General features: G+C 38.6%; 1 protein-coding gene across 1 annotated transcript in view; it reads left to right on the top strand.

The window, feature by feature from the left end:
* Nucleotides 1–4,512: 4,512 nt before the first annotated feature.
* Nucleotides 4,513–26,579, top strand: part of TET2 (tet methylcytosine dioxygenase 2) — a 141,745-nt gene continuing 119,678 nt past the window's right edge. The window contains exon 1 of the mRNA XM_032631827.1: nucleotides 4,513–4,807. The gene's annotated coding sequence lies outside the window, so the exon portion shown is untranslated. The remainder of the gene's footprint in view (nucleotides 4,808–26,579) is intronic.

Below are 26,579 nucleotides of genomic sequence, written 5' to 3'. Positions count from 1 at the left end.
CTATGGGAAGAAAGTGGGGGACTTCCCTGGTGGCACAGTGGTTAAAAACCCAGCTGCCAATGCAGGGGACATGGGTTCGAGCCCTGGTCCAGGAAGATCCCACATGCCACAGAACAACTAAGCCCGTGCGCCACAACTACTGAGCCTGCGCTCTAGAGTCTGCGAGCCACAACTACTGAGCCACGTGCCACAAGTACTGAAGCCTGCGCGCCTAGAGCCCGTGCTCCACAACAAGAGAAGCCACCGCCATGAGAAGCCCGCACACCACAACAAAGAGTAGCCCCTGCTCACCGCAACTAGAGAAAGCCCACGTGCAGCAACAAAGACCCAACGCAGCCAAACATAAAATATAGATAAATTAATTTTAAAAAAAGAAGAAAGTGGGATATTAAATGCGTTACCAAAGTTGGATGAGAATAAGAAGAGTAGTTATTGGATTGTGAATTCAGAATTTATGAGAAGAAAAGAGATTGATATTAGCAACACATTTGCAATACTTCTGGAGGCACTTCCATGAGATTTGTCTCACTAATGAGCCTAATATTCTTTGTCCACACCTCGTGGCATGTGGGATCTTAGTTCCCTGACCAGGGATTGAATCCATGCTCCCTGCAGTGGAAGCTCAGAGTCTTAACCACTGGTCCACCAGGGAAGTCCCCCTGATATTCTTCTTATAACGTCTTTGACAAATATTTTAACAGGATTAAACTTTTGAGTTTCATCTAACATTTCATTTTAACCCCCATTAAATCAGTACACACATTGGAAAGCTCCTGATTTGAGTGTTAGGATTATATCATTTGTGTCTATTTCTTTAAAATTTCCAAATGATAGAAAGAGAAATTAACCATATGAAACAAGGTCAGGGAAAAAGTAGAAATCATATTAACAAAAGAGACTCTATCAAGAATCTCATAATATTATGATCCTCGGCTTTAGACAATAATGGTTTGTATTAATAATAATGTATATCAATAATTTGAAGTGTTCTGTCTAAATGTTTCATCTCTTGGGGATTTTTTTAACTTGGCATTCTACTTATATTAAATATGTACCTTTGTATGGTGTGCAGTAATGTCACTAGACAAAAGAAACAAGAAAGTCCCTTCCCAGCAATGACTGCTGTGCTGTTTGAAGGTCAATTGTCTTTTAAGCATGCAGAGAATCTTTATCATGTCATACTTCAGAAATATGTTTTTAGAGATGGGAAACCACAGGCCATGATTTAATGCTTTTGTTAAACCACTATAATTCTTTCAAAGGTGTATGCACCACAACTCTCTCTCAGTTGAAGAGAAAATCAAGTCCTTAAAGAAAATTTCCTATTCTGCAGGTGGGGAGGAAATTAAGAATCACCTATTATTTTTTTGTTAGTACAAGAAATTTGCATTGTAAAGCAAGCTGCTATTGTCAGCTCTTTTTCTTTTTAATAGAAATTTATTTATTTATTTATTTTTGGCTGCGTTGGGTCTTCGTTGCTGCGCGCAGGGTTTCTCTAGTTGCGGAGAGTGGGGGCTACTCTTCTTTGTGGTGCGCAGGCTTCTCATTATGGTGGCTTCTCTTGTCGCAGAGCACGGGTTTCAGTAGTTGTGGCTCGCGGGCTCTAGAGCGCAGGCTCAGTAGTTGTGGCACATGGGCTTAGTTGCTCCGCAGCATGTGGGATCTTCCTGGACAAGGACTCGAACCCGTGTCCCCAGCATTGGCAGGCGGATTCTTAACCACTGCGCAACCAGGAAAGCCCTGTTGTCAGCTCTTTAAAGGACAAAGCAGACAGGAAGCTGCCTCCACCCTATGAGGCTTAGAGACCGAGCAAGTGAGTTAGACAGCAGGTACCCAGCCCAATCAAGTCAATTTCCTAACACAGAATAGCATGTTGTGGGACTTGTTCTATTAGTTTTTTTTCCTCTGGTAAGGAAGCAAGGATTTTTCTGTGTGGAAATAGTGCTGGTCTTTCTAGTTGGAGAAAAAAAAAAAAGAAAATGGTAAGGAGTTTGATAGCAATTGACTGCTGTTAAAACAGCAAATTATCTTTTATAAAGATTATCCACATCTGTAAGAGGAGAAATCTTAAGAATGCACACAATAAAAGCTTGCTCCGAATTACCCACTAATATCCAGTCAACAACGTTCACTATAGCTTATCTTTCCCAGAAATAGCAAGTAAGAAAGAGGTGTTTAAAAAATCAACAATACAAAATTTCACTAAGATATTTTACACCTGGAGACCTTTAGAATTTTACTTCCTTTTGCTGTTGAAAAGTCATAACAGCCAAGAGGAGTAAGGTATTTTCTTTTCAATTAACAAATGTCATGGTGGTTAAGGGTGGGGTGGGGTGGAGGTGCAAAGGAAGAAGTTGGCAAGAAAAGGTTCAGGGCCTGTTGCAAAACCAACTGCAAGCCAAGTATGACTCCAGGTAGACGAGAACCACCTGCTACAACAAAGAGAGAGGTTTAAAAGATGAGAGGGAGGTGACCCTACAGACCAGTCCCTCAATTATCATATAAATAAGGGCATATACGGGTGTTTATATCAGACACATGCCAATACAATATTTGCCATGTTATTCAATGTAGGAAGACATATAATTACTTCTATACTTCTAGTTAAACAAGAAAACCTCTTGAAAGATGGCTTATGACTGGTAATAGTAATAACCAGTAGTAATAACCACCTGGGCACTTAGTGTCATAGTTAATCCTCACAGCCGCACTGTTTTAGATGGTGTTTGACAGGTGAGGAAACTGACATACACAAAGGGTTAAGTACCATGCTCAAGGTCACACATTTAGTAAGCGTGGAGTCAAGATTCATCTGCCTCTGTGGACTCCAAAGCTCACGCTTCCCACAATTCTGCTGTTCTGTGCGATGCACAACCGTACGTCACAGCCTTTGGAAAACTTTACTTTTGGGACTTGAGAAACAAATTACAAGGCACCTTTCAAACAGCTTAAAGTCCATTAGCAATTGCCAAGACTTCAGTGACACATTAGTGTACCATTAGAAAAGATGGAAATTCATTTTACGTGAATGCTTAGGGAAACGAACGATTTTACTTAGTCTAGTGCAAAACCAGAAATCGAAGTCAACTTTGTCTCAAAGTGGAATAAACAGCGTTTCACTTCAAACGCTCTTCTTAGTAACAACGTGACACATACAAAGAGTTCCTTTTTTAACCCTTTTCAAAGAGAAAATATTCCGATTTCATAAAATTAGGTAAAGACTTCCAAAGAAATTTGCGGACAAAAAACCGTGAGCTACACAAAATAACTTGTGTTTACTTAAGAGTATCGTGATCACAATGTAGTGATCCCGTAAAAGATGTGTCCAAAACGTCTATCTAAAATTTGAATGCCAGTAACGTGAGAACTTCTAATAGAGGGCAAATCTCAAAAAACCATCTGATATACCAATTCACGTGGGCTTTGTTCTTGATCTCATCTTCACATAAAAAGTGTATGATTAGGGGGAAAAAAAGCATTAAAAAGAGAAGTAAAACTACTCGGCAATGGAAAAGAAAATCTGTCAGTGGATGCGAGTGGTTATATAGAATTCCGAACTTCAGGGAAAATCGAGCGTCCGTCATTCGGCGTTTAGTTCTTTATGGGTCGATGTCATTACTTAATTATAAGGCTGGACATTTTTTCAAAATAGAGGCTCTTATGGGGGTAAATTTAAGCATTTGAAAGTGCAGATTTATTTCTTACAACCGAATCCAGCGCGAAGTGGAGAGTCACTGGTGCGAAAGCCCTCTCGGATCTGCGTGAATCCTTCTTCCCAGCCCACGTGGCCAAAGTAAACAGAAGGTGGGCCGGGGCGGGGAGAAGCGGGCCTGGGTCAAATTCCTAATTTGTCGAGTCTTTAAAACTACAGGCCCCTAAAGCACTAAGGGCATGCCCTCCGCGAAACTGGGGAGTGCTTCTGCTGAGCGAGATGAAAGCGACTGTGTGGAGAGGATGCCAAAGCGGGGACGAGGCGGGGCGGGTGGACCTACCAGGGGGTGGGTGCGCGAGGGGGCGTGTGCGGGGATACCTGCCAGGAGGTGGGAGTCGGGGCGGGGGCGGCGCCCACCTACTCTAAGGAGGCGGTGGGGTGCAGTACCAGCAAAAAGTTTAAAAGGTTAAACTGGGGTCTCGCAGCCTCCTGCCAGGGACGCACGCCACTTCCCCCTTCGCGCCCGCCCCGCGCCTTCACCGGAGTGGAAACCCATCAGAGGGTCCCGGGGGCCGGACCTTCCCCCGCGTGCCCCCGCCCCGCGCTCCTCCGGGCCCACGGCTCCCCACGCTGGCTCCCCAGCCCCGGCCTCGACCGCGCGCCCCCTCGTTCGGCCCCAGGGGCCGCCGGCTTTTGTGCGGGGAGCCCCGGGGCGGGGAGCCGATTCCCGGGGAGCCGGGGCCGAGGGTCCCGGGGCGGCGGCGGAGACCGGGACGGAGGAGGCGGCGGCCGGGTGAAGGGGGAGGAGGCGGAGGAGGAGGAGGAGGAAGCGGGGCGGAGAAGGCGGAGGAGGAGGAGGAGAGCGGCGGCTGCGGCGAGAGCTCGGGCGGCCCCGCCGCCTCCTCGCGAGCGCCGCGCGCCCAGGCCCGGCTCGCATGCGAGTCACGTCCGCCCCCTCGCCGCGGCCGCCCCGAGACGCCGGCCCCGCCGAGTGATGAGAACAGACGTCAAACTGCCTTATGAATATTGATGCGGAGGCTAGGCTGCTTTCGTAGAGAAGCAGAAGGAAGCAAGATGGCTGCCCTTTAGGATTTGTTAGAAAGGAGACCCGACTGCCACTGCTGGATTGCTGCAAGGCTGAGGGACGAGAACGAGGTCAGAGCGCTTCTCTTGTGCCGCGAAACTCTCCCTTTCCTCTCCCCTGCGCTTTCTCTCGGGCTTGTGGGGACTGGGGAGCAAAGCCTGCAGTGTCACCCACAAATACCAAGAGGGAAGAGGGAAGCTTCACAAATTACTGGAGCCTCTTCAACATGGCTGACAAATATAGTTTTAATTCCCCCCCACCCCCCTTTAAACCTGTAGTTCTGTGTCCTCCTTTCTCTCCTGCTAGTGCTCGTGTCCTCCTCGCCCAGAAAACTTACCTTTGTGAGTCCGGCCGGCTGCTTTCCCGGCCTTTTATCCTCCGGAAAGTGATTTTTCTTTGCTTTCCTTTCTAAAATAGTTCAGCTGTGGGGGGCACGACCTTCCCCTTGAAGCTTCCCCACCCCCTCCCTTCGTGGAAGGCAGACGAACCTCGGGTTTATCCTCGCCCGCCCTGGGGAGAACACAGACGGAGTGGTCTTCGACCCTTTTCTCCGCTGGGGCTCTGGGTCTGGGTGTGCGTTTGCGTCCGCCCCTTTCTGCCCCGTGTCCCCCTTTTCGGGGGCTGCGCTCAGCGAGTGTCAGGCGAGTGGAACAGGAGTCCACTCAGTGGGGTTTTGTTTTTTCCTGAAGTCCGCGCGTTTTGTTAGCGGTGCCGAGCGAGAGAGGAAAGAATAGTTTCTCTGGTTCCCTCAATAAGACCCGAACCCACTTTTCTCGAGGTACATCAGCTCTGCGATGGGCTGTACGTTCCAGCCTGGGGAATGTGTGTGAGAGAATTTGTGGGCAAATCTGTGTCCTGGCTTTGTGCTTCTCCCGAATCAGCTTCGTCGGGTTCCCCGGTAAGTGACAGGCAGACACAAAGGCAGGCGCAGGCCGGGGGAGGGGGCGGGCGGGCAGGAGGCGGGGGGGGGGGGGGGGGGGGGAGTGTGGAGAGTTGGAAGACTGCAAGGTCAGGGGCGCCGAAAGAAATGAAACCCAATCCCAGTAAAGAAACAGAGACGTAGAGAGCAGATTTCTAACAGTCCCATCCAAATTTATCTTTCCTTCTTGGCTGCTCTCTTTTCTTTGGTCTTTTCTCTCTCTGCTTTTCTCTGTGTCTCTTTTCTCCTCATCCTCTTTCCTCTTCTACTTCTTCCTCTTCCCCTTTCTTCCCCTTCGTCCTCTTCCTTTTCTCCTCTTTCTCCTCTTCCTCCTTTTTACACACATGAATCTTGCTGAATCTCTTTCATTGGGGCTGCTCGTCTAGCGATATTAAGCTAAGTTTCTATGGAGACTTTTCTACCTATGGCAAATAAAGCGTGGGCTGGATAGACTGCTGAGAAGGTCGAATGTGAAATATAAGTGAAATTTACTGGCTGTTACCCTCATGATATACTTTTAATTGCATTGAGTGAGTTTTCTTCCTTCTTGTAGTGTTTAGGAATTGAAAAAGGATCATTTTCCAGTTGTTGAAAATTTAGTGAAGTATTTTTATATTTGTCTGTTTAGGGAGTAGGATATATCCAAAATTTAAAATCTCGAGTCACACACTGTGCTTTTCCCTCTCCAATCAGGGAGAATAATTGCAAATACAAATCTAAAAGTATTCATCAACAAATGATCCAACATAAGAGGAAGAATATATCTTAGGAGTAGTTGGAATGTACATAGAAAAGATAATTGGTTGGATTGGGTTGGGTTGGGTTTGATTTAAGACTGTGGGTATTGTTGCCTGGCTAATGAAAATCATTATATTTGCATTTTAATGAAAAGTTGAAATACTGGAGGGGAGTTATATTCTTTTCCATGTTTGCATGTGTGTTTTGTAATAGGTTTGAAGTAAAATATAAATTTCAACACAATAAATACTGATATTTTAAATGTTATCAAGCAGAGAAGTGTTAGTGAAAGACTGGAAAGTCAAACAAGTTTAGAGGGCATGGACATGATTAAAAGATGGACAGAGGGAAAAAGCACAGTAATGGACATTACTCCATAAATTGGATTTCCAAAACTATTTGTCCTCAATAGTTCACTTTGTAACTCCTTGTATTTTGATCTCTGGAAAAGCAGTTAAATTTACTTTAATCATTGATATCGGAGGCATGATTACAAGGGAGACATATTACTCATCTCTGTGGAATAGAAACAGCTCATTTGGTTAGTTCTTATTTGTCCTAAATAATAAAGAAAACACTTAGGAATTTAGCACAAATGCTTACTGTTTGTTGAGAAAACTGTGGTTAACTATTCCAGCAATTCAGAATTTAAAATAAATAATTTCTTTTGCTAACAGTGGTATATAACTACTTTTGGGGGACTTTTCAGATGTTGTATATACTGTCTTAAGGCTATTCAACTAATAATAGATATATCACATTGATAAATAAGGATATCTACATTGATTAATAATTTTCACTGTGACTATGAAAGCTTGTTCTTTCCCAGCATCCAATTTAGACTCTTTTCTGAAAATAGCTGCTAATTAATATTGTATGAGGGGCTTCAATGATTATAAGGAGGAGATGTGCATATTATTCACCAAAACAAGAAAATATTACTTTTTTCTTCAGTAGAAATTTTTTTTTTTCTTTTTTTTTGCGATACGCGGGACTCTCACTGTTGCGGCCTCTCCCATTACGGAGCACAGACTCCGGACGCGCAGGCTCAGCGGCCATGGCTCACGGGCGCAGCCGCTCCGCGGCATGTGGGGGGATCTTCCCGGACCAGGGCACGAATCTGTGTCCCCTGCATCGGCAGGCGGACTCTTAACCACTGCGCCACCAGGGAAGCCCTAGAAAAATTATTTTAATTAGCATGGGATACTTTACAATGAAAGACATAACCTCAACTTTTCATTTACCATATTTGTGAGAGTCAATACTACCTGGATTCTCCAAAAATTTCATTCATTCATGTATGTATGTATGTATGTATGTATGTCTGCAATAGGTCTTGGTTGCTGCACGCGGGCTTTCTCTAGTTGCAGCAAGTGGGGGCTACTCTTCCTTGTGGTGTGCACGCTTCTCAGTGCAGTGGTTTCTCTTGTTGCAGAGCACAGGCTCTAGGCGCACAGGCTTCAGTAGTTGTGGCACTCGGGCTTCAGTAGTTGTGGCTCGCGGGCTCTAGAGTGCAGGCTCAGTAGTTGTGGCGCATGGGCTTAGTTGCTCCGCGGCATATGGGATCTTCCTGGACCAGGGCTCAAAACCGTGTCCACTGCATTGGCAGGCGAATTCTTAACCACTGTGCCACCAGGGAAGCCCTCCTTATTTTTTATAAATTTATTCATTTATTTATTTATTTTTGGCTGCGTTGGGTCTTTGTTGCTAAACGCAGGCTCTTCTCTAGTTGTGGTGAGTGGGGGCTACTCTTCATTGTGGTGCGCAGGCTTCTCATTGCGGTGGCTTCCCTTGTTGTGGAACACGGGCTCTAGGCGCGCGGGCTTCAGTAGCTGTGGCATGCAGGCTCAGTAGTTGTGGTTCGTGGGCTGTAGAGCACAGGCTCAGTAGCTGTGGCGCACGAGCTTAGTTGCTCCACGGCTTGTGGGATCTTCCCAAACCAGGGCTCAAACCCGTGTCCCCTGTGCTGGCAGACGGAATCTTAATCACTGCGCCACCAGGGAAGTCCCCTGCTTATTTTTTAAATTGAACTAATGGTTAATGAGAAATTAACTTGGAATGAGGGAAGTCTCTTGCCTTGTTTAAATTCACACATTTACCAAACTCTTCTTATGGCTCTAATTAGATCTGGTATTGTGTTGGTCCATGCCAGGAGCCAGAGGGATTAATAGGATTCTGATTCAGTGGTGCATGGACCTAGATATTGGCAGGTCAACATCACTTCCAGAACAAGTGAAATGCACCTGCCTGGGAGTTGTTATGACAGACTTCCAAAGTTCTGTTTGGGCACTAGACTTGTATTAGGTAACAAAGAGTGGAGTTAATGTTTTGGTTTTGCTTGTTGCAGTTAGAATTTCTCTATCAACTTCTCCAAGACTCCACCCATACACAGTGTTGTAAGCCAAATGGCACTACTGAAATGTATTGGGTTGGCCAAAAAGTTCGTTTGGGTTTTTTAAGATGTTACTGAAAAACCTGAACGAATTTTTTGGCCAGCCCAATCTTTCCTTGTTTATCTCATTAAGAAGTTCTTCTTATGATTCACAGGCACACCTGGCAGAAACTTTATTTTTCATACTGCACCAAATCCAAGTTAGTAAATTCATATGAATTCTTAAGAAATTAGTTTGAAATAAAATGTTCTCAAAAGCTATGGATGTTTGACATTTTAGAATGTTTAATACTTAGAAAATGTTAAATCTGCTTTTTTTAATGCCCTAATTGCCTCTACAAGTTTAATTGTTGTCTTTGTTGTTGATGTTATCATTGCTTAATAGACTTTAATAGTCTTAGCAATCTTCAATTATTAGAGGGAGTGTTCTTTGTTTTGTAAACAACGATGTAGACTGTTTTACTCTAATTGTTTCCTGCAGGTTAGAACTTTGGACCAGCTAGCTGTCAGTTTTGGTTCATCAAAATAACATTTTCTCAACTATTATGCCATCATTGCACAGTAGTTCTTAAGAGTAGTAATGGCACCAAATCCAGTAGCAGGAAAATATCTCTCAAGCCAGCTTTACAGTTGGAGACTTAACTGTGGGAGAGTCAGGTTGCCAAGTAGAGTTGGTGGTTATCTTGGAAACTGTGCTGAAGAACACAACCACAAATGATTTTGCCAAATATACAGTATTTACTTGGTCTAGATCTCCAATTTCTATTTTGACTCACTGCCAAAACTTTGTAAATACTGTGCCATTATTTAAGGAGGTTATATAGTTCATCTGTTGGTTTGGTGTATAGTGGGAGAGAAGAGTTCCTGGAGGGAAGAGTGCAAAGCAAGACACCTTGAATCATTGTGACTGCAAGCCAAAAAGGATTGTATGTATCTGCTTATTTCCAGCATTATTCTTATTCTAGGTTGTACATTGCAGAAAATACCTAAGATAGATATAAAATCTTTTCTCAATAAAATGGATTTTGGTTGCCCATTCCAAAATAGTAAATTCTATCAGCTTCCATTTATGCTTTCTCCACTTGTCATGAAATGCAGTTAAATGTGCCAGGCTTCAAGAAGTATAAATTGATGGTAGGTGGATTTTTAATATTTTGTGTAAAATTAAATTCAGTGATAATGTCAACCTACCTGCAGTTTTAAGAATTTTGAGATCGATATCTTATACTCACTAAGGGCTGTTCCTCAAACTGACTTGAAATCAAGCTCCACATAATCTGAGGATTACATAAAAAGATGAATGAATTGGAACGAAGCATTTTTGGAGGACAATTTAGGACATAAAATTAACTGGTTGCTTCACTAAAAATACTGTAAATTTTTTTTTGAAGTTAGATTTATGTCTGTTGGAAGGGAGGCACTGATTTCTATGTCTTTTTATTCTGTAGTAGAATCCAGTGGTATACTACTAAATCAAGATTTAATGAGTTGGGGGTCGAGGGTAGGGGGTGAAGGAGGTCAAAGGGTACCAATTTCCAGTTATAAAATGAATAAGTTCTGGGTTGTAACGCATAGTATGGTGACTGTAGTTAGCATTACTGTATTGTATACCTGAAAGTTGCTAAGAGAGTATATCTTAAAAGTTTTCATCACACACACAAAAAATCATAACGATATGAAGTCATGGGTGTGCTAAGTAACCTTATTGTGGTAATCATTTCCCAATATATACCTATTACAAATCATTGCATTGTATACTTTAAATTTACATGATGTTATATGTCAGTTACTCTCAATAAAAGCTGAGGGGAAAAAAGGTTTAATAAATGATGTAGAAGTAGCAAAAAAATGTCATTTAATTAGAAAATGTGTAATCTATTCTAAGTGCATAAGAAAAATAATGTAAAAGGCGTTGGTGTTGCTGATGATGGTAGTAAAGATGGTGCTTTCTCCTTAAATGTAACTTCTACAGGTTATGGCAGTTGTCCTATAAAAGCCAGTCATTATAAGCATACAGTTGATTGATGTTTAGTAAATTTATACTGGGATCACATATTTTTATTTTTTAAAAAAATAATTTATTTATTTATTTATTTTTGGCTGTGTTGGGTCTTCGTTGCTGTGTGTGGGCTTTCTCTGGTTGCGGCGAGCGGGGTCTGCTCTTCGTTGCAGTGCTCAGGCTTCTCATTGCCGTGGCTTCTCTTGTTGTGGAGCACGGGCTCTAGGCGCGCGGGCTTCAGTAGTGTGGCTCACAGGCTCTAGAGTGCAGGCTCAGTAGTTGTGGCACATGGGCTTAGTTGCTTCACGGCACGTGGGATCTTCCCAGACCAGGGCTCCAACCCGTGTCCCCTGCATTGGCAGGCGGATTCTTAACCACTGCGCCACCAGGGAAGTCCAAGGGATCACATCTTTTTTTTTTTTTTCCCGGTACGCGGGCCTCTCACTGTTGTGGCCTCTCCCGTTGCGGAGCACAGGCTCCGGGCGCGCAGGCTCAGCGGCCATGGCTCACGAGCCTAGCCGCTCCGCGGCATGTGGGATCTTCCCGGACCGGGGCACGAACCCGTGTCCCCTGCATCAGCAGGCGGACTCTCAACCACTGCGCCACCAGGGAAGCCCGGGATCACATACCTTTGATTGAAATTTTTATTGAGCTAATTGTAGATTCATATGCAGTTGTATGAAATAATAATAATTGAACATGAACATTCTGCCCAATTTTCCCCAGTGGTAACATTTTGCAAGACTATAGTATAATATCACAGTCAGGAGACTGACATTGATACAGTCTACCAATCTTACTCAGATTTCCCATTTGACTTGTATACTTGTGTATGTATATATTTAGTTCTGTACCATTTTATCACATGATCAGATAATTTTAAACCTTTTTTTCCCCCAAAACAAAAAAGTTTAACACAGTTCTGTTTCATCAATCATGTGATTGTACTACCATGTCTTATCAAAATGTGCATCAGAATATAGATTTTTGTTTACTCAAAAGGTGTTTTTTTTGCTTAAAATACTTTTGCATTAAAAATATTTTAAGTTGTTTTAATGTTTTATGACACTGCAAGTTATATCATTTAATTCTCATCCCAACTCTAGAGGTAGGTGGTGGTGTTATCCCTATCTCTGGAGAAGAAACTAATACACAGTGAGATTAAATAACTTGCCTAAGTTCCTACAGCCAGTACGTGGCTTAGCTAGGCTATGAATTTAGCCAGTCAGTCTCTAGAGCCAGTCTTTTGACCATTATGCTCTACCGCCTCATTGCCACTAATGATGAAAATGTAGCTATAATGTGGGCTATATAGGGAAAGTCATAAAAGGAGACTTAAAGTGCATGCACCTGTCTACACAAAAACTTGTACCTGAATATACATAGCAGCATTATTAACAATATACACGTAAAATAGGGTTAAGAAAAGAAACTGGTCTGCAGCCTCTTTGTGATGCCAAGACAAAGTGGGAAAGAGTTAGGATCAGAATGTTGATGGCTCTCTATGTTTCGCCACATATAGCCACAGTCTTTACAAACACCAACAAAATTTTACAGACTGTTAATGGTAAATAGCCACAGTCTTTACTAACACCAACAGAATTTTACAGACTGTTAATGGTAAAATGAGTGCAGATTTTTAGGTCTAGACCCTATGAAATTAGGACATAATTTTGAACACACACAGTGAATTACTTGGGGTTGGTGTTATTTGAATTTCTAACTTTATGTAATTCTAGATACCAAACATTCTTCTTGTTAAGCAATACTCCTTTCCCTTTTATTCTGATTAGAATGCTGCCCATTGGATCCCATAGCTTGGTGCCATGACTGATAACAGTGTGGGGGAAAGCCAATGATCTTGAAGCATTTAGCTTTAATAATGTACACATGTTATTGTACTCAATGGGGACATGTCTTGGCTTTATGTAATTGCTGTAATCATTACTTTTTCAAGGAACAGCTGTAGAAATGACCCAGATATACCTTTTAAGAGTATGATTATAGCACTTACTTGTATGTTTGTTGTGTATTTGTGACAGGCCCAAGTTAGACGCTCATGTTAGAACCTTTGACCCATCAGGAAGTTGATGTAGTGATTATTATGGAAAGCAATAAGGTAGAATATAGGTCTGGTCTTCCTTATGGGAGAAATGAGTAGTTTATTTGCTTTTGCCATCTCTTGTTTCTTGCAACACTTTTTGAACCAACTCAGCTGATAGTAGATTTTCGTACTAGTATCTCTATAATATTCAGAAAGCTGCTCACTGAATTTGAGTGTAGTACTCCATCTTTGCTTTATTTAATGTGGTTCCAAAAATTGTAAACCTTTTCAAATTAGGGATATTTTGATTTTTTAAAAAATATTTTTAGCTTACCTTTTAATAAATAATTATTATTGAAAGATACACTGTATTCAAAACAGTAGGCTGTGGATTTTTGCTGATGGACTTCTCTCTTCAGAGAGAGCAGACTTGCCCATGTCAAGCATAGACAGTAGGTCTCCCATGAACATATGCCATACATAGTATTGATGTTTTTCATTTGCTACTTTTGCTATTTTGAGATTTGTCACAATTTTGTGGATGTCACAAAGTAATGATAATTTTAATTACTATTGTCATGCTTTATTAGCCATTACTAAAACCTGCCTTACCAAGTCATGTCTTTTTCTTGATAGAGTATTAAATCTGGTTTCTATGTTCAGATTATACTTCAATGGAAACTATTCACCCAACTCTCAAGGTGGGTTTTTATTATATATTTCTCCTCAAGTTGATTTTTTTTTTTTTTTGTCTTGCAGTGTAAAAGGAAAAAAGGCTTAAATAATGATAGTGAAGCCCAGAGGATATAGCACGGTCTATCTTCTGAGTTATTTCTCCTGTTTTTCTTTCCTGCCTGCATTGAGAAACAAGGACACCCATTAAAAAATACCTTAATTATTAGTTGTGCTGATTCTAAAGTAAAGTATCAGAATCTAAAAATAATACAATGATACTATACCCAGATTCCATCTGTAACCTACTGTCTTGTTCCTGTTAATTTATTTTTTAATCTGTTTGTTCTTTCAGTACTTTTTCCATTTTTGTTTGAAGTTACAGAATTTTCACATTTGCCATTGGCTCTAAAGTTCTGTCAGCTCTTTTATAACCTTTCATGATTTTTGCATTAAAAGGAGTACTTTTGGACACCCACTAATTAGTTTGGATGATTATTAGCTTTTTGTTTGTCTTACTGCATACATCGTAACAGAACAAGAAATCATTTGTGCAAATAAAGTGTCTGATAGTTCATAAAATTGGAGTGAGCATCTCAAAAAGTAAATTCAGTTATTAAAACATTAATTCACTTTATATTCATATTTTCATGTATCAAACATAATTGATAAGAGGAAAAATTACCATAAATGGATACTTTTCAAACATGAAGGAAGAACATACAGTGATGTATGTCAATTATTTCTCAATAAAACTGGAAAAATATTTTTTAAATGAGGGAAGAACAAATCTTCCAATCTAAAAATACTCAACACATACATTATTTGTTTTTGTAAAAAGAGAAGCAGATACATTTCAGCAAGAAAGCACATATTTTAAACTTTTCATTCTAGATTTCATCTATCCTTATTCCAATCCAATCACCTAAATGGTTTTTAATTTTGGAATTGTCTACCACATAATAGCTTGGAGAAAAACATTGGCAGAAAATGAAGCGAGTAGACATTTTGCTAATAACTTACCTTTTTAAATGACTATGAATTATGTGTGTCTACTGGAAATCAAAATTAGAAAGGACATTTGGTTAACTTTGGGAACTAAATTTTCAATATTTTGAAACTTAACCTATTTTGAAACTTAACCTGTTTACTCTTAAATGTGATACTTTTCAAGTAGGACATTTTATAGACAGCAGCTTATATTTAATATGTAATTTAAAAACATTTTGTATCAAGTATATAAAAGATACAGAACATGGCATTTTAAAATGACTAAAAAAATGCTTGAGATTTTTTTTTGAAGGCAGTGTATTTTTAAAAACAGTTTAATTTACTACTGACAGTTTGCATCAGTTTTTTTACATTGTTATAACTTGTGCTTTAAGTAATCCTGAAGATTATGGGCACCTTTTCATATTTAGGGATAAAAAACTTAGTTGTTGACATTGTCAGTTTTCTCTAATATTGGTAAGAATTTAGCCTCCTTAAGGAATGGAGTTTGTTTTCTGTTCACAGACCCATGATAAAAGGTACTAAATTGTGTTTCTGTTCACCCAAACAAAGCTATTGGATACTTTCCTCTGAAAGGGTCATATTGTAATTTTATTTGGATGGAGATTTGTTACTTTGCAAACTATTTGCCTGGTTAGTGTCCTTCTAGTGGTTGTAATACTATCTCTCATAATAAGAAAAACAAGAAGTCTGATGAGAGGAGGTAGAAAGTGCATTCAGAATGCATTGTTGAGATTACAAAACTTACCCTAAATTTAATTAGACAGGCAGTTAATTTTGATCATGTCCTCATGTCAGGAGTTACATAAGAAGAAAAGTGATGGAGATTGGTCATTAACTCCAGTTCTTCTTCCCACTTTTTTTTTTTGTGGGAGATGGAGGGAGAGAAAAAAATCTCCCCTGGAAATAATTCCTTGACACCCACATGCTCTTTTTTTAGGGCAAAAGAAATAGGAGGTTTCTCTTCGGAACTTGTTGACACTTCACACAGTCACGTCAACATTTGACACGTGGGTTCCATGCGCATGGCAGCGCTATTTACAAACACCATCCAGGGATTCCAGAGCCTCTTATGTAACAGCTGAGAGTACAGGCTTTGTGTGTCCCTGGGCGCAGAGGAATCAAACTGTTTAATTCATAGTCAGAGAGCCCTTGTCTGGCTCTGATGGGGTCATGAATCAAGGATCAAGGTGTCTAGGTCAGGATCCACCCAATATGCAGTTTTCCTACCAAAGCCTCAAAGGCTGTGCCTTAATATAGAATTACTCTTTTTTTTTTCCTCCTGCAACAAACAGAACCAGTTATGACAAACTTTTTTTCTGATTTTTGCAAAATGTGGGCAAATTGTGCCTTGGTTTTCGTTGTAATTTACAGTGCCACTTGTGACTGAAGTGCACATGCCTGCCACCCAGTCTCACAAATGCTTTTTTTTTTAAGTTTATTTTCTCATGTGTAAGCACCTTCAGATGCAAGAGAATTCATAAACTGACTTGCCCAACTAGACACTCTGACCACGGAATACTCAAGAAAATGATTGTTTGATCATCCTCCATATCCAGTCCCGCATTACCCATCCCCATCCCTTCTCAGCTCCCTTTTCAACGCCTCATCACCACACCTCCCTCAGCCCTTCTCCATTTTAAATTACATATCAAGACATGGTGTTTAAAAAACAAATTAGATTTCTATACTTAGGGAATTGTTCTTCCTTTTCCATATTGATTTTAAGAATTTTTCATATGTATTTATCAATTTTTAAAAAAGTCTCAAGTTAATAAATTAAAGCACCAAGAATTTATGTCTACTCCTATGTATCTGGTATATGTTTCCTGATGTTTTTTTTCATTGTAAATTGCAAATTGACTGGTTGGAATATTTAAAATATGAGTAAATTTTGAGTTCTTTTTGTATTGCATCTTAGGATCATTTTAGATGGATGTCATCATTGATTATCCAAAAATAGAAACCTTCTAGCCTAACAGAGAATTGAAATTAAATCAAAAAATGAACTTGTAGTTACTTTAAAAGTTGGGCTCTTTGAACTCTCCTTTCATAGAATATATTTTTTTCTAATTACACTATCTTTCTAAAAAGAGGAAAGATCAGAATCTTTGAAATGTGGTACTGTAAAAGGAAGGAATTTGCTTAACTTTTAAAAATAAAGGATTTTTTTTTTTCTCCAAGAGATAAACGAAGTACCAAGTAATGTTTGGCATAAGAGAAGTTTAGATCTGGTATAATTTAGAGGTTATCTCTCCAAATCTATTATTTACATAGGAGATTTAGAAATTTAAGTTTCAGATGTTTAACATCTGTATCTGCTCACTTTTAGAAGAAATTATCAAAAGAGTGACTCATTTAACCAACACAATGAAATCTGAGGATAGACATTTTTCATCTTTCCTTACTGAGTACAGGTTCCTTCTGGATTTGAAAAGATATAACCTATAACCACTAAATACATTATAAGTTATTGTACTTTTCTAATACGTTGAATTAAGATGCGGTGAATTTAGATTATAGGCATTAAAAATTGTTTTATTTGCATGCTTTTCATTGTTTTGGCCTGAAGATGGTGTATTTATCTTAATTACCCTTGGCCCAAACAGTGAAAGTTTGTGTGAAATTACTTATGAATATACTTTCTTACTAAGAGCAGTACCATGTCTGAACACTCTTGAGCTTTCACAAGGCTGATCTTACCCTGTATTAGAACATTAATATTTTCCCCTCTTCTTATGCCTTTATTGGACAGTAAATTATATATGGTTATAAGCTGAAAGTGCTCAGAATTTGATAAAACTGTAAATTAATGCATTTTTGCTAAGAAAGGGATTAAGTATAACTTTATTTGCCTGTATTTTTGTTTCACCTGAAGTGGCAAGCATTCAATAAACATTGATTTGTTCAAAAGATGGGCTTCTTTCATAAAGATGAGACTGACTGATAATTGTCTCTGTATTGTAAAATACCAAAATGGTAGATTGAATGTGAAAGATATGTATCAAGATGCAATGTGGGGGGTTTAGGTTGTTTTTTCTTTCCAGCTACTATTGAGAGCATGTGTGTGTGCCCTCACTCAAAAAGTTTTGGACTTTTGATATATGAGTTAAGTCCTCATTGCTGGAAATGGTTAATTAAACAAACCATAATACAACCCTCTGTCTATGAATATAAAATTTAAAAATACTGATGCCATGCATTTTTCCAAATATCATGAAGGTGCACAAAATCCCCAGGGTCTTTTATGTAAACTGTTTTTATATGGTCCCTTTAGAAGACTGTTGAGTCGCATAGGGCTCACACATAAAAACAAACAGCTAACAAACAGCTGGCTTGGTGATGTTAAGATTGGCGTCAGGGTGTCCCCTCTTGCATAGGAGTCCTAGGTCATCCTGACGCCTTCCCATGTGGTCAAGCACACATGGCTTTAATGTTTACACACACAGTTCCAGAATTCTGAACACCAGTGATGTAACAGTGGCGGGGTAGGGGTGGTCTGTATCTTACAAACTGTTTGATGACCTAGGTCATGAATACTGATAGAGAATAAGAAAGCCCTGATTGTAGTAAAACTTGCCTGGAGGGGAAATAGAGTAGATACTTAAAGCAGGCTTTGCCTCCAGCCCCCAAATTGTTTATTTTAAACTATCATTACCACCCAAAGGGAGTTTTCTACTTTCAGCTTAAATAGTAGCTTTTAACTCGGACAAATGAGTAAGTGCTTTAGTAAACTAAGGACTGGAGGTGACAGAGCTCTTAAGAGTGTCACTCTCTTTGGTAACCAAGCTGATTCAGACTCTTTTGGAAGCTTTTATGGCAACTCAACCAGCTCTAATACTATTACTACATACCTGCATGGGAACAGACAATTGGAGCTAGAGCTGCCATTTTCTCTGGTTTTAAAATTGTTTCTCACCCATTATTTCTGTTTTATTTGTGAAAATATGCCAATCCTACCACATATAAAAATGCTTTTCAAAATCACTGAATATGTTTATATAGAATGACTTTGTTTAAGAGCTTTATATCTACAACAATACAGGGGAAAACCCCCTTCTTATCTGGTAGAATCATAATAAAGGGGGGGGAAATGTGAGCGGTAATTTTGGAAAATATGTAATAATGGTAAGGTGGTGGTATCCATACAACTAAATACCAAGCTAGTGTATTTAAACATGGAAAAGTGCCTAAAAGGGTGAGGGGAAAACATGTTATAAATAAAGAGAATATAGAGTTTTCAGTGAATAAGTGCTCTATTACAAACTATGAACATTTATAAGATTTGTTTCAAACTCTTTCCTACTTGTAACGAATTATCCAGGACTTTTTAAAATCCATCTCTCTTTGAACTTTTAACAGATTTTTCTGGACTGTGGGTTAGAGATTCTGTGTGCATGTATGTGTGTTTTTGAATATGTTTTTATATTTTAGATCTAGCTGTGTAAACTAGAGACATCTCCAGCTACTTGTAAGATATTGCCACCTGGATTTCCACCACCTTTGCTTCCTCATTTCAATAAAGCATTTGTCAGATTTGCAAAAATGTAGTTCATTTTCAAACAGAATCATAGACTGTTATTGGCAAAAAACAAAAACTTTAGAGACTCTCTGTTGCATTAACAAATAAAAAAATGGAGGCATGGGAAGGTAAAGTCAGTTGCCTCAAATTGAGTAACAGGATATTTATCATTCTAATAATAGCCAATATTGACTAATTATTCACATTGTGTCTAGCACCATACTAGGCATTTCTAGAGATTATCTTATTCAATTCTCACATCACCTCTAATTTTTAAAATATTTATTTATTTATTTATTTTGGCTGCGGCGGGTCCCAGTTGCGGCATGCGAGATCTTCCGTTGCAGAACACACACTTCTTGGTTGCGTCATTTGAACTCTTAGTTGCGGCATGCACGCGGGATCTAGTTCCCCGACCAGGGATTGAACCCAGGCTCCCTGCATTGGGAGCTCAGAATCTGACCCACTGGACCACCAGGGAAATAGCCCCATCACCTCTATGTTTGTTGGCGCTGTTATTATCCCCATTTTACTAAGGAAGAAACCAGGACATAGGATTAAATAATTTCCCTATACATTTTGAATTAGTTTTTTAAATGTGTCCTTAGCTACACTGTTCTTTTTTTTAATATTTATTTTTGGCTGATTCTGGTCTTAGTTGTGGCATGTGGGATCTTTCGTTGCAGCGTGGGCTCTCTGGCTGTGGCTTGTGGGCTCTCTAGTTGTGGTGCTTGGGTTTAGTAGTTGTGGTGCAGGCATAGTTGCCCTGCAGCATGTGGGATCTTAGTTCCCTCCAGGATCGAACTGGCATCCCCTGCATTGGAAGGCAGATTGGAAGGCAGATTGTTAACCACTTGACCACCAGGGAAGTCCCTATACATCTCCCCATTTGCAAATTTATCACTAAACCCTATAGAATTTTTTACTATGGCCATTTGTCTTGCCCCTTTCCATTTCTGTTTCCCTCACCCTATTTTTTTTTTTCACTCTGTTCCCTTGTGACTAATTTCTTCCTCCTTGGTGTTCTTGCCTGTATGAGCTTTCTCTCCCACCCTCTTCCAGCTTTTTCTGCTTTTCCCATATTGTTTTCCCTGGAATCTACATTGCCTCATTATTTCTAATGAATCAATCAACTCTAAACAGCTGGACGCCATCAAACAATCTGGTTTTTGGAGTTAGGAAGATCTAGTTTTGAATCCTGACTTGCCTTCTTATAAACTGTGTATGTTCTTACTCAAAACAGCAGCTTTAGCCTCTCTGAATCAGCTTCCCAATCTGTAAAATGGGAAAAGCAAAAATTCTTATCTCACAATATATATCACAATGATTTTTCAAATTCCTTAATTATACCACTTAGTGAATGAAATATACCTTCTTCTTAAAGTCATTCTTCTCTATGCTGTCTGATTATTCTATTCTGATTTAGTTTCTGTTCATTGTTCTCCTGGTTAGGTCCTCTATTGCCTTAGTCCCATGTCTTTCTCGGTATTTGATTCTTTTTTTTTTCTTTTCTTTTCACTGATGTACATCCCCCAATTTTTTTCCCAGAAATGGTGTGTAGGAGGAAAACTGAGTCCTTGCATGTCCAAAATGCCTTGAATTTTTCCTCAGAGCTAATTGATAAAATAAAGATAAGATTCCAGGTTCAAAGTAATTTTTCCTCAGAACTTGGGAGACATTGGTGCATTGCTGTCTTTCATCCACTGTTGGTTATAAGATATCTGAAATAAATGTGATCCTTCTTTCTTAGATAACTTTTTAAAAAATTTAAGTGCCTATTTTGATCTTTATCTTTTCAGCTCTGAAATCCCACCAGAAAAGTAAAGGGTCACAGGAATATCTAAATCCTAATATATCTAGGAATGACTCTTTTAAAATTTATCCTTTTCAGCACTAAATGATCCTGTACAATCTGGGAAAAAACTCCCTTTGTTTAGCTTTAGGAACTTTTCTTCTATTATACCTCTGATTATTTCTTCCCCTCTCTTTCTTTCTTCTCTATCTTTATGGAACTCACACAAATTGTACATTGGACCTCCTCAATTTATTTTTCTTGTTTATTGTATTTCTTTTCATATTTTCTACCTGTTTTCTCTGTATATTTTATTTTCCCAACTCTTTTGAGTTTTTTAATGTTAATTGAATTTTAATTTCCAAAAGGTCTTATACCCTCTGATTGATTCTTTTTAATGGCAGTCTCTTTGTGGCTCAAATTCTATGGAATGAGTTAAATTTTGTACAAAAATTACAGAAATAAAGAATTACATTCTATTCTATCTCTATGAAACAGTGCAACCAACTTTTAAAAATGTATGTGTATACACTATATATTATATGTACATAGATAATATATACATATATTTATAGTTTTACTGGTACTTTATTTATACTCCTTTTAAAAATAATAGTAGTGCTAGAGTCCATTACTGACTAATTTTCAAAACTTGGTGTGTGTGGTTTCGTAGTAAGCCCTCAGTATCCCCCTCTTGCTTCAGTATTATAATCCCCAGGCATAGTGAGTGATTGTGCTTATTATTCCTAGCAGTAGAGATTCATCCAGTGCAGATCTAAGGTGTGACTGAGTAATTTCTGGGCCCTTGAAGATACTTTGCTCATCTTCAAATCTTTTTCCTATTTTGCTGCTCAGTAACAGGTAAGTAAGAAAAGGAGGTGAAACAAATTTCACTATTTTGCACTGTTTAGTAATCTTTTAAAATAAGTGCAATATCCATAAGGGCATAATCTTTTCCTAAGAGCCCCACTTCCCTAACTTTAGCGAAAGAAGAGACAGGTAAAAATATTCAATCCCTCAACAAAGTCTGTTGACTCTAGCTTTGATATATATCCAGAATCTGACCATTTCCCATCATTTCACCATCTCCACACTCTTCCAAGCCACTATCATGTCTAACTTTGAACATTGCAGTGTCATCCTAATGGGTCTCCCTGCTTCTGCCTTTGCCCTCCCTTCCTTACCTCACCGAGGTCTTCTACCCAAACCCAGAAATTCAAGTGATCATTTAAAAATTAAGTCATTTAAAAATTAAGTCAGATCATGCCTCTCCTCTGCTTAAAGCCATCGATGAATCCCCATTTAACTCAATAATAAAAGGCAAAGTTCTTTTTGTGGCCTACAAGGTCTCAGGCCAATATTTACATTTCTGATTCCATTTCTTGCCAGTTCTCTTCCCTCACTCCAATCTCCATGGCTTTCTTGCTGTCCAGACAACAAAGTGAGCGTCCTCTTTCCTCCAGGTTTTTGCACTTGCTGTTTTCTCTTCCGGGAAAAGCCTTTGTTTAGATATCCATGTGTTGCTTCTTCCCTTCCTTCTAATCTCTCTTTGAGTGTTAGTTTTTCAGAAATAAAATCCATAGCCATTTAACAGAACTTCCACACTTTACCTTGCCTCATTTTCTTTGATTAGGTTTATCATCACTTGCTAGAGTATTTGTTGCTGCTTTTTTTAAAAAAACAATTTGTGGGAATTCCCTGGTGGTCCAGTGGTTAGGACTCTGAGCTTCCACTGCAGGGGGCACAGGTTCCATCCCTGGTCCAGGAACTAAGGTCCCACATACTGTGAGGCATGGCCCCCCCAAAAAAAATTATTTTCTGTTCACTCCAGTAGATGTGAGTTCTGAGAACAAAGGCATTGTTTGGGTCACATATAACCTCAGCACCTAGAACAGTGGCTGGCACATGGTAGGCATTGAATAAATATTTGGTGAATGTATGAGTGAATGAAATGGTGAAAATAAAGGGGGGGGCCATGATATAATTTTATATTTTACTACTTTTCCCTTTAAGGCTACCAGTGTTGTGTTTTTCTCCCCGTCAGAAATTAAAGACAGATAAAAGTATATATTTAGCACACATAGGTGAAATTAGGCTTTTGTATCCACACAGCATAGCTGAGACAATCTCCCAGGAGTTTCTAGGACCAAGGAAACATTTGGAGCTAAAATATCATGCATATCAGCAACTGTACTCTTTTCTGATGTTATTATAATTGGGTAGTATTTAAGTTACACTAGGTGTTTAAAAGGCTACTTTAAATTATAAACATGAGTTGAAAAGCTACCTTAAGTTTTAAGCAACTAATTTATAAATAGATTTTTGGAGCTCAAACCTCCTAAAAGATGAGCAATGCTTATGTTCTTCTTTTTGCTTCCTTTCTCTCAGTTGTGTGGTTACCAACTTCCTTCTAGCTAGGAGAAATGGCACGGTTTTCAATATCTCTTAACTTCTACTGTCATGATGAGATAATATCCTTCAGAATATTACTTCTGAGTTCAAGTGTCCTTGACATTTATTTCATAGTGGAAAATAGCTATAGATCGATGATTCTCCAACTCAAGTTTTCCAAAGGTTTTGTAATACCTTCTTTTTTCATTAAAGGGGGTGGGAAACTTATGTAAATCCATAGTGTTTTGAGTGCATTTTTCTTTCATTATTGTTTTTATTACTAAAGGCTCAAAATCCAGTAGAATTTGAGTGTGATTTGTAAGTTTCATGGTGGGAGTTCTATTTCTGTTTTGTTTAAAGGGTTACTGCCATTGTCTAGCACAGTACCTGGAACACTGTAAGCCCACAATAGCTATTTGTTGAATGTAGACCAATACTTGTAGAGAATTCTAATTCCAAAGATTTAGTAGCATAAAATCCCATAATGATTAATATTCTACTTGATGCTAGTGAAATGAGATACAAATTGATAGAGTAGTTCTTTCTTTACTTTTCTTCCAAATAGAGAACTTTCTGAAATCAGAGAAGAGTTGATTTAAGACTTAATATCTTTTTTTGACATAATGATATGTGACCATATAGCCAGGTAACAGAAACCAGTAATCCCTCGCAGTGTAACTTACTGAGGCATCTTCTGAAATCCTTAAATTCTATACTGGTGCCACCAAGGTACAACTCTTGAGCTACAGCTGTTTCTTGATAAAGGATGCTAGTCCTTGCTGCCAATGTTACATTTGCCCATTTACAATGACCTACAGAAGTTGGTTAGCTGCTTTCTTCTGGATTGCATTATTCATTTTCATATGCATATCTTTACCTGTTTTGGAAGTCTATTTTCTAATCTTCTTCCAAGGCTTATCATCTTCTTCATATGTTCATAGCATGCGTTTCTCAGACAGGCCAAACAGGATTAGTACATATTTGGTATTGCAGAAATGCATTATTGACTTTAAATGAGTTCTTCAGCTTTTCCTGTGATGCTGGGCAGGAAGTTTATTACTGTTTCCTTATCTGTAACATGAAAACCTTGGACAAGATAACATTTTCTGAAATTTCACTGAACTTTGTGTGTGTGTGTGAGACTACTTGCAGCGTATCACAGATATTAAAGATTTGTTTCATTGCATTTTGTAAGCAACCTTGTTATTTCCTTTCAAGGAAAAAACAATAGTATTGCATTCAGATGCCTGTATGTTTATGAGAAACATTTCAGAACTCTGAAGGTTGAATTCAGGGTTTCTTACAGATTGTTTTTCTACTTGCTGAAATGTTTATCATAAAGTGAAACAGCAGAGAGCAAAGTTACTTTTGTCTTAATTCCATAAACCAAACTTTAAATATTCTTTGAGGGAATAGATGTTGTAAAAAAAAATTCTGCTTTTCAGACCTCTTAAGAATGTAGATTTTGTTCTTAAGATGAAGTTCACTTCTGCACACCAATACAAAGGATAAAAAGTTTACCTATCTTTAATCCCTGAAGGAAAATGTTCATAAAATGGCTATTTACTGTGTACAATTTAATAAAGTGATAAGTTCCTGGATTACACTTTTAAGAAAATTTCAAGCTTATTGAAAGACTTGAGATAGCAGTGAGGCATTTTAGTTAGTAAAGAAAATAAAGTCTAGTTTTGAAAATGACAGATTGGCTGCAAGAATGCAAAGTTGATGAGTCTAGGAAATTCAAAGAAATTTGCTAATTTATTTTCTCTACTTAGTGAATACAAAAGTCCATTTATTGAGATATTAATTACATGGTAAATTAAAACATCTTTGAAATCAGGCTCATATCCTTAGGAGAACTCTTAACACACTCATGTATGGACAGGATATAATTTAACAGCGAGCGGGGCTACTCTTTGTTGCGGTCCGCGGGCTTCTCATTGTGGTACCTTCTCTTGTTGCAGAGCACGGGCTCTAGGCGCACGGGCTTCAGTAGTTGTGGCACACAAGCTTAGTTGCTCTGTGGCATGTGGGATCTTTCCGGACCAGGGCTCGAACCCATGTCCCCTGCATTGGCAGGTGGACTCCTAACCACTGTGCCACAGGGAAGTCCTAGATGGAAATTTTTAGAAAGAAAAATAAATGCTACAGGTCAAAAACACTAACAGAAATGAAGAGTACCTTTGAGAGACTCCTGAGTAGGCTATATATGACTGAAGAAAAAATCTCAGAACTTGAGAATATGACAATTGAAATTTCCAAAATGGAAAAGTAAAGAGAAGAAAACACAGGAGAATAAAACAAACAAAAAAAACAACAACAAAAACACAGAATATCCAAGAACTGTGGAACAATTATAAATGATGTAATGTAGGCAAAATGGAAATACTTGGAGGAAGAGAGAGAGAGAAACAAAAGCAGTATTTGAAGCAGCAGTGACTGAGAATTTCCCCAAGTTACTGTCAGACACCAAACCTCATATCCAGGAAGTTCAGAGACACCAAGCAGGATAAATGCCAAAAAACAAACAAAACAAAAACAAAAAACTACTCATAGACATATCATATTCAAACTTCAGAAAATCAAAGAAAAAGAAAAACTCTTGAAAGAAACCAGAAGAAAAAAATATGTTTCCTATTGAGAAGCAAAGATAAAAATTACATGCAACTTCTCCTGAGACACCATGCAAGCAAGAATAAAGTGGAGGGAGATATTTTAAATATTGAGAGAAAAAACCCACCAACCTAGAATTCTGTACCCTGTGAAATTATCCTGCAAAAGTGAAGGAGAAATAAAGCCTTTCTCAGACGAACAAAAATTGAAGGAATTTGTTGCAAGTAGTCTTCCATATAAGAAATGCTAAAAGAAGTTCTTCACAGAGAAGGAAAATGACATAGATAAGAAACCAGGATCTACATAAAGAAAGGAAGAGCATTGGAGAATAAATAATTGAAGATAAAATAAAAGCTTTTATTTTTATTATTCTTAGTTGGTCTAACATATAACAGTTCGTTCAAAATAATAGCAAGATTATATATATATATATATACACGTATATATGGATATACATAATATGTGCATATATATAATGTATATATGTTGTAATTAAATATATAAGTATACAATGTATAGTCTCATGTATAAGTGAAATAAGTGACAGCAATGATACAGGGACAGGAGAGTGAAATTAGGAATATTTTATTATAAGGTACTTGCATTACCCATGAAGCAGTATAGTTTTATTTGAAAGTGAAATTTATTGAATTAGTTGTATATTGCAAACTCTAGGGCAACCACTAAAAAATGTTTAAAAAGAAGTGTAACTCATATGTTAAGAAAGGAGAGAAAAAGGAAACATAAAAA

Source organism: Phocoena sinus, chromosome 5 (genome assembly GCF_008692025.1).
Source record: "Phocoena sinus isolate mPhoSin1 chromosome 5, mPhoSin1.pri, whole genome shotgun sequence".
Taxonomy (NCBI): Eukaryota; Metazoa; Chordata; class Mammalia; order Artiodactyla; family Phocoenidae; genus Phocoena; species Phocoena sinus.
The sequence above is the reverse complement of the archived record's forward strand: the minus strand, read 5'-3'. Positions and strand labels throughout refer to the sequence as shown.